Below are 8845 nucleotides of genomic sequence, written 5' to 3'. Positions count from 1 at the left end.
ACCCAAGCCAGCCTATGGAATGGGCACACGCAATGCTACACGTGCAGGGTGATGGTGACGCTCGATCTGTGAGACTTTTACCTGTATATCTTTATGTTAAGTGTTCTTGACCTCCATACCCCTATTTTTTCAGTCGCACCTATATGTCCTACCGCCAACTAATCTTTACCCCTATATCCCTCCGTCCATGTTCCGTTAGAAGATAACGGGACCAAAGCCCTGACAGGTGGGACTCAGCAATGGAAATGACCCTATTGCCCCTGATACCTCTTTACTCATATTCCCAAGTAAAAAAAACAGCCGCCCCCCAGAAGCTCCCCTCCCCCTCCCGCCGACACCCTGCCGCCGCCGGCCGCTCCGCCTCCGGCCGGAGCCCCCTCCGGCCGCCCCGCCTCCGGCCCGCCCCACTCTGGCCAGCCTCCTCCGGCTGGCCCTAGGGAGCTCACAGTGCCGCCGAGAGACTCCCGCGCCGGGAAGTCGAGAGAAGGGTCATGGCGTGGGTGTGGGTGCAGGCGCTGGGCACCATGGAGCGCGTCTTCCACCCCCGGCACTGGGAGCTCACGGTCAAGAAGGTGGAGGCCCTGGGGGAGCTCACGGCGGTGCGATGCTCAGGCTGGCCCGGGCCGTCGCTGCGCTCGAGAGTCCCCCGTCGAAGCTGCTCACGACGCTCTACGTGTACACGCCGGTCTCGGAGGCGTTCCCCGTCCTGGGGAGGATGTTCGCCTAGGGTCCCTCCCTCCCCGTCTCGGCTGCAGCCGGGGGCACCCTCACCGCGCTGGTGGACACGGCGCGGAGCTGCGCTACGACCTTAGGGCGTTCGTTCGCTCGCACTAACCGTGGCGGATGCCACAGGGCGGCGAGGTGCACCCGTGCGTCGACTTCTGGATGGGCTACTTCCGCTGCCTGCTGCGCAACCGCATCTCGCTCTGCTTCGTCCTCGGCGGCAGCGGCGACGGCGACGGCGAAGATGCACCACCGGGCGCCGAGGGCTGCTTCGGCCTGGTGACAGAGCTGGTCTCGTGGCACGAAGCCATGCTCGAGGAGAAGGCGGTGGCGCTCGCGTTCCCGGGTCTGCGGCAGGTGTTCATGCTCAACAACACATAAGGGCAAAATTGTCTTTTCCCATCTCCGTTAGGCACTGTTAGTGCTCATTCAATCCAAAAGGGTATAGGGGTAAAGATGAGTTGGCGGTAGGACATACTGGTGCAACTGAAAAAAATAGGGGTATGGAGGTCAAGAGCACTTAACATAAGGATATACAGGTAAAAGTCTCTCGATCTGTTATACGTGCTCCAACTAGCCACACGATGAGAAGCAGGGCAGCATCGCCAACTGGAAAGGAAGAGAAGGGCGTTGGGCCGAGCAGCAGGAAGTGGAGGTTGGAGAGGAGCCATTCGCAAATGTTAGGAGTAGTCCGAGCGACTGGCAGTCAAACCATCACACAAGGCCCAATAGCTATTTTTTTTCCCGAACAAATTTTTTTGTTCCCGAACAAATTTTTTATATTGCTAGAATAATTAAAAAATTACTCTAGAACAAAAAATTTGTGTTCTGAAATAAATTTGACTATGGGCTAATTTGTTGAGCCAGTTTAAATTCAAAAGACAAAATTTGAAAGGGGAACAACTTGTGCGACGGAACGGCTGGCAGCAGCCCGTGCTGCTCCCAGCAACGCCTGGAGCCGTGCGGTTTGACAATAGGGCTGGGCACAAGCGCGTCCAGGCCGTGCGATGGAACAGGGCCGCCAATTTCCAGGGCCCCAATGCAACTTCTAGCACAAGCCCATAGTGTCTAAGCTCCTAAAATAATGATGGAATTGAGTCCTTTTTTAACTTGACCTGATACCCTGTCGCTTGAGTTGGCCCACCAGTCATCAAAACGCAAATCACTCGGTTGTGGAGCAAGGATGTCTAAGCAAAAGAGTTGAAGAATGTTGAACCAGAATTGTCTTAAGAAAATGCAAGAGATATTCAGGTGATCAATTGTTTCAACAGCCTGATCACAAAGAGGACAAGTTGCAAGGTGAGGGAGGTCTCTCCTTACAAAGCGTTCTGCAGTCCAGCACCTATTATGATTCATTGTCCACATGAAAAATTTACATTTCCCAGGGGCTCAACTCCTCCAAGTTCTTTCCCAAGACCTAAACTCAGTGGCCCCAATTACTAGTGCTTCATATGCTGATTTTGTTGAGTATTGATTTGAAGCTGAAAATTGCCAAATGTGTATGCCCTCCACATCAGGCTGTAGTTGAAAATTTGAAAGGAGTTCCCACAACGGAAGGTATTCAGTCAAGACCTGTGGAGTCAGTGCCCCTTTTATATCAGTAATCCAACTTTCATCAGAGAGCGCGCTGCATGAACTGTTTTTTTTCTTGCTCTCGGTGCTACTGAACTAAATAAGTGTGGCAATGCTTGCGCAAAGCTTTGGCCCAGCAGCCATCTATCAGTCCAGAAAGATGTGTTTTTTCCATTTCCAACTTCTGTTACATCACTTCAATGTATACAATCTATTCTTCATTCGCATATGTGCCTCTTCGTCCTTTCACGAAACTTTCTAATCAAATTTGCATAGCCTACATTATTCAGACCGTGCACTTTGCCACAATCGCCATCCGGCACTCATTTCTCTAGCACATTGTTTTGCCTGCGTCCAAAAAGTCAATTCCCATAGAATCAGATAGGCATTTTGGAGGTTTAGGCTTGATTTATTATAGTAATGTGCTCAAAATCGTAAACAAACAGGGCCAAGAAGCCGTTGGATTATGTTAGCTAATCCTATAGCACTAGATTCTCGTAGAGGGTAATAATTTGAGAGTCTAAACAACAAGAAAGGATGTGTACTGTTATGATCTTATACACCACAGTTATATGGGTTGTTGAATTTTCAACCAATGGTTCAATCACAGGCTAGTATCATTTTATACCTTGTATACAAGTTTTATGTGAGCTTATACTTTACATGGACTTAGATGGTTTTTGCTCTATATACCCATATTTTTGTTGAAATTTTTTGTGCACCTGTAAGGCACATTTTGTGATTGTTAACGTGCTAACACCACACCCTGACTTCTCTTACTCTCAAGATGCACTCTATGTCAAAACTTATTCTTCCCTATATTCAATTTAGATTGAAATTACTCATCACAAAATTGTCTTGGATTGCAATTGTATTTTCACTTAAGTATGCTCTCCACCAACATTTCAACCAATAAGTTATAATATACTAGTTTTATAAAAGAAACTAATAAAGAAAAACTCCAAGCTTCAATAATACTAACAATGTTGGATCCGCAAAGGCAGCCCTCTATACTTCGGATCCACTCCTTGCCCAAATCTAATTGCAATAAAATTTGACCTGCAGGTGGAAAGACCGCCCCCATGGCTTTTTTCCAAGAGAAAACCTCTCACGCGGGCCAAGAAAACTTCCGACTCACCCTTACACAGAGATGGTGTAGTCCGTATCGTAACCCGTGTAAGAGCAGGCCAGGACCTATTTTTCATGTACTTTTGGCATGTAAGCAGGCGAGGGGATTTTTTAACTCCAGCCTGAAATTCGATCGCACCGGGAGTCTAACTCAGAACCTGATGAGGAGTGCTATTGAGGCCCCAAACCAATCCAGCTAGGCACTCGTTCACATCTAACTACAATATAAAGCACAACACAGCCAACGGTGGTAGAAAGTGCGTGAACTCGCCATTTCTCACATTCTTTACCATTTCTCTTGAGTCAGTGCAACTCAGTTGATAAGGTTTCTTGTGGTGGAATCTGTACACCTAGGTTTGGATCCCGTCACGGGTGCTTGCATTCTTTTTGGGATTAATTGGATCCATGCCATTATTACAATTATCCGAGTTTACTGATCTACCATTACTATTCGTCATATTGGAACTATACCCCTTCAGCGTATTTCAAAACTCTCCAAAATATGCCATTACATACCCTTCAGCGTGTTTCTCAAAATTTATAGACCAAAAATACCCCTGGCCCTCCCTCTTTCCTCTCATCCCCCTCCCCCTTTCCTCTCTCCATGGCCACGAAAGCATCCTCCGACCCCCGCCACAGCTAAGCAAGCTAGGCCCCCCACCATGGGTGCGGCATGCCCACGCCGCTGGCGGCAGCAGCGTGCCGTGCTCACCGTCGCCGTCGTCGTTCAGGTCATCTGCAGCGCCGGCGCCCGCCTCACCGGCACGGTCGGACGCATGGGCGGCGGAGGCGGTGCCGAAGGAGTTCCTATGCCCGATCTCCGACGCGCTGATGGCGGACCCGGTCATCCCGCCATCGGGGAAGACCTACGAGCGGGCGTGGCTCCAGGCCTGCGCGGAGCTCGCCTTCATGCGGCCCCCTCCCCCCGGCATGGCCCTGAGGGCGCCAGGACGATGATTCCTAACTCCGCACTCTGAGCGGCCATCAACACATGGTGCACACGCCAGCCAGGCGACGCGGGAGGCCGTGCTGCGGCGGGGTGCGCCGCGGTGCTGACGGCAAGCTCGTCCAACTTGTCGCTGGCGTCCACCTCGTCATACGGGTCATCCTCGGAGATCGTCCCAACGGAGGAGGAGGATGGCGGGAGCATAGGCCACGCCGCGCCTCCTCGGCGCGCTGCTGCGGGTGTTGCTGCTCCCACGCCATGCGGCAATGCTCGTCAACCTCTCCCTGGAGCCGACCAACAAGGTCCGCATCGCGCGCATGGGTGCCGTGCGGGCGCCGAGGGCTGTGCCGCGCTCATGGACGCGGGCGCCGTTGCGTCCGTCGCGGGCATCCTCGACAACGACGCCTGCGGGGGCCGCGCCGCGGGTCTGGAGGAGTGGTGCATGTCGGCTATGTACTCCATGAGCCGCGGCAGCCTCTGGTTCTGCGGCCTGACACGCGCCGGGGGGGCGGACCGAGATGCCTGAGTGCGTGCCCGCCGCCGCCCAGAGGGATCTGCCCTGGAGAAGAGGGAAAGAGGGAGGGGGTGAGAGGAAGAAGAAGGCTTATGGTATTTTGGTCTATAAATTTTGAGAAACACGTTGAAGGGGTATGTAATGGCATATTTCAGGGAGTTTTGAAATTGTAGTGGTATGGATCCAATATGACGAATAGTAATAGCAGATCAGTAAACTCGAATAATTGTAATGGCATGGATCCAATTAACCCTTTTTATTTAATTCAGTATTTAAATGATATTTTATTCTTTTAGTGGTAGGCAACTGTAGCAGACCCGCCTAATTAAACCGGCTTAAGTGCGCTAACTATCATCTTAATGAATAATCAAGTTACCACGCACTTAAAACGGTATAATCCGGCAGTCCATCGGGTAATTTCTGATTAAACTACTGTACTCCAGGATCACATTGCACTAGAAGACTCGCACGAAGATGAGCACAGGTAATACAAGCATGCAGAGATTCTCAAATTAATTTACAACACGGGTTTTACATAAAGGTTTTGAATACAAATGACAGAGTTCAACACACAGCGGAAGTTTAAAACAAAGTTCAAAATACAATAAAGGTACTACTAACGACGATAAAAGTGGCCTCACATCTTGCCCACGATGTGCTGCCAACTGGCCCGAACTTCACGGAGAAGACGGGACCCACTCGACGGTCCACCCAGGAGGAAGCGGTTGTCCAATCTAGGATGCACAGACCTCCTCGAAGTCAGCGGGGACACAACCTGCTCAGAAGGGTTACAACAACAACCCTGAGCATACTAATACTCAGCAAGGCTTACCCGACTATGGGTATACTTAACCCATTAACTAGACATGCAAAGCTTTTTGGCTCTGGAGTTCTTTTGTTGAAAGGCTGCTAGCGGTCAATCCTTACTTTCAAAATTTTAGCTCCATTTAGTATATCGAGTATTAACTAAATTCGCTTAAGTAACTAGAGCACACATGGTGGATCAGATTATCTTTCAGTAACATACAACCCAAACATTTACATTCCGTTCTCATTCCACTTTTTTACTACGATGTGACATAGTGACCAAGGCTCTCATATCCGCGAGTCACGGCAAATCGATCCGATTTAACCTTGCAAGGTGGACCTAACTCACATGACACATGCAAACCCCGTCAGGCCACACACGTCAACTGTTCCCATCATCATCCCGACGTCTGAATCACGCCTGCCAAAACTCGGGTGAAGGGTCCCCCACGGCGAACTCCCGGAGAACCCAGAGGCGACATACAATCCAACACCCGCCATCATACCACTCCCAGAGTAGCAGGTCGCGATTCAAAATATCATTGCAAATTAGGTAATTAGCTTACCGGTTTTGACTACCTCCTACTCCCGGCATGTGGTTAGTACTGTTCAATCCTCGATCAACAATGCCAACAACGGTACGGTCCTCAATCAACACAGTCGTAGGCTTACTTTCCATCCATTTCATAACCAGAACCAATTCATCTCCTCCCGGTCTTCATTTCTCTTTCCTCATTGATTCATTCTCAAACCACATTGCCACAAGTAACAGGATCTTAAATCTCGAGAGTGACAGGAATCACTCGACTTCTACTGAGATCCTACTTAGAAGAGCATTTCTATCGACACCTGCACACTAGTATAGACCCTTAGGTACCTAGGGAGAACATGCATACTAGCTAGTTTTCCATACAACTCCTAGAACGTAAATGCACAAATACTTAAATAAACATTAATATAGTGAATTTATGGGTTATGCTCCGGGGCTTGCCTTGCAGGTCAGCGGGGTTAGCGACTTCTTCGGGAGCGCGCTCGACTGCGTCCTCCTGCTGCTCTCCTAGATCGGCTCATTGACCAGCTCGTAGACGGCTTCGTTCGCGGCGTCTACACGTATGAAAAAAGATGCCATGCACTAATTAAAACGATGCATGGTAAACAGGATGCAATGCAACGTGATTAAAAGAAGATATGACTGACAATCCTTTAACGAACAACAAGGAAAACCAAGCGATAAAGGAAATGGCTTGGCGCTGCTAGGTAAGTTTAGTTTCCAACCTAGTTTAGCCTGAAGTGTTTCCTTTAAAGCAAATCTATTAAACTTACTTAGGATGACTAATCGCACATCTAGAGCACAAGGGAAACATAAACTACGGACTTAAAATTAACTAACCAGCCACCCTGAGCAAAGTACCTAAAAACCATAACACTCTGGTCCTAGCATGGCTAGCAGGATTGACTCTAGAACACGCCTTAACGAGATTATACAAGTGCAAAGAAAATTAACTAGCCACAAGAATAAAGGAAAAAGGACTAAAGCTAGGAACTAAATAAAGGCAAAACTTAACATGCCGCAAGGATCTGATAGCACAATTTATCCCGCATGAAGCTACTGACAAGGAGTGCATAAACAATTTACCAACATTTATTGATATATAAAAGTATTTGTTTTAGCCCCAACAAGACAATCTGGACACAACAAGATCTACCCAAAAGTAGATAGACTCTGGACTTGAAACTTTTGCGGTGAATTACACATGCAAAGAGTAATCTACTACATAAATTTCATAATTTTTCGACAACTATAGCTGCAGAAATAAATTAATTAAGCTTAAGCACAAACCAAAATTTTAGCAGGGGAAATATTGACATTTCACATGCATGAATATTTTCCCTCTGAAGATCTTGATTTAACCAACCTAACAAAATTTAGTTTGCATTTTAGCATTTTTCTGTGATTTGTTATGCATTTACAAAACTTCAGCCGAAATAAAAGATTTTGAAAATCAAAACCTAAATAGGGGCTGATGTTGGCGCTCCTTAAGTACCCATTTTATCCCTTGTTTATCCTTGATAATGGCATAAATTTAATATCAAAATCACTAACCGTCCTAACCCCGGCCTAATTATTGGTCATTTTCACATTTGCACATATATTTTGGAGGAACTTCGTTTTTGCAGGTTTTTGGCCTATTTTGGAGCATGAAACGACGAGGCCCGTGATCGAGCGCTAACACGGAGAAAGACGAAGGCCAAAGCCCAAAGAAAGGACCAAAGCCCATGTTGATTCGAAGCCCATTCATGCACATCCATCCTCCAAGAGAGCCCAAAGGACCAAGCCCACGAAGATGAGATCAAGATACTTTGGGATGAAGCAAAGCAAATGAAGATTTAAGGAAGGATTCTCTATCCTATCCTTTCCTCGAAGATATCTCCAAGATAACGATGTCAAAAGGGGTGCAATCGTGAAGGACATAAACTCTAGAAGATGCGAGGAGTTTACACGCGAAAGATGAGACCGAGGCGGGCCCGAAAGAGGGTAGGCCGGCCGGTCTAGGCCCATGAGCCGGCCGGCCTAGCCCGTTTCCGAGGCGGTTCGGCCTCCCCTTCGACCGGTGGCTTCCTCGGCTCATAAATAGGTCGCACCTTATTCAACTCGCGGCATCGATCCACCCAGAACTCGACGAAAACCTAGGGCCAAGGCCGGAGGGAGACGACGGCCGCTGCAAGACCTCGAAGGTACTTAGGAGACGGCTTAGGCCACCCCTATCCGCTATGGCCTCCCTGCGAGGTTGTGCCATGGTGGAGTTCGGGAGTCATCCCCAACATTCGTCGTGGTATGTACACACACGACGGTGATATCAATCTACTCTTTATTCTAGTTGTCTCGACTTTGGTCTACTTCAATGCATGCTTTCTTTCTCATATGTGATGCATCCATATGTTCATAGTAAGATTAGATCTATTCGAGGTGATTAGTCTATATCTTGCGGATACGTTGAGGTAGCGTGTTTTAGCTAGTTGGTTGATTACCCCGGTGTGGTGACAGTATGGCGGAGGGAAAAATTCTAGCGATGACATGATGTGGAATAGGATCGATGGCGAGTACCATGGGAGTCGTTGCGCGGCCACCAAGAGGAGGAGCTTCGAGTAAGAGC

The sequence above is a fragment of the Panicum virgatum genome, chromosome 7K (assembly GCF_016808335.1).
Source record: "Panicum virgatum strain AP13 chromosome 7K, P.virgatum_v5, whole genome shotgun sequence".
Taxonomy (NCBI): domain Eukaryota; kingdom Viridiplantae; phylum Streptophyta; class Magnoliopsida; order Poales; family Poaceae; genus Panicum; species Panicum virgatum.
Note: the sequence above shows the minus strand (reverse complement) of the source record.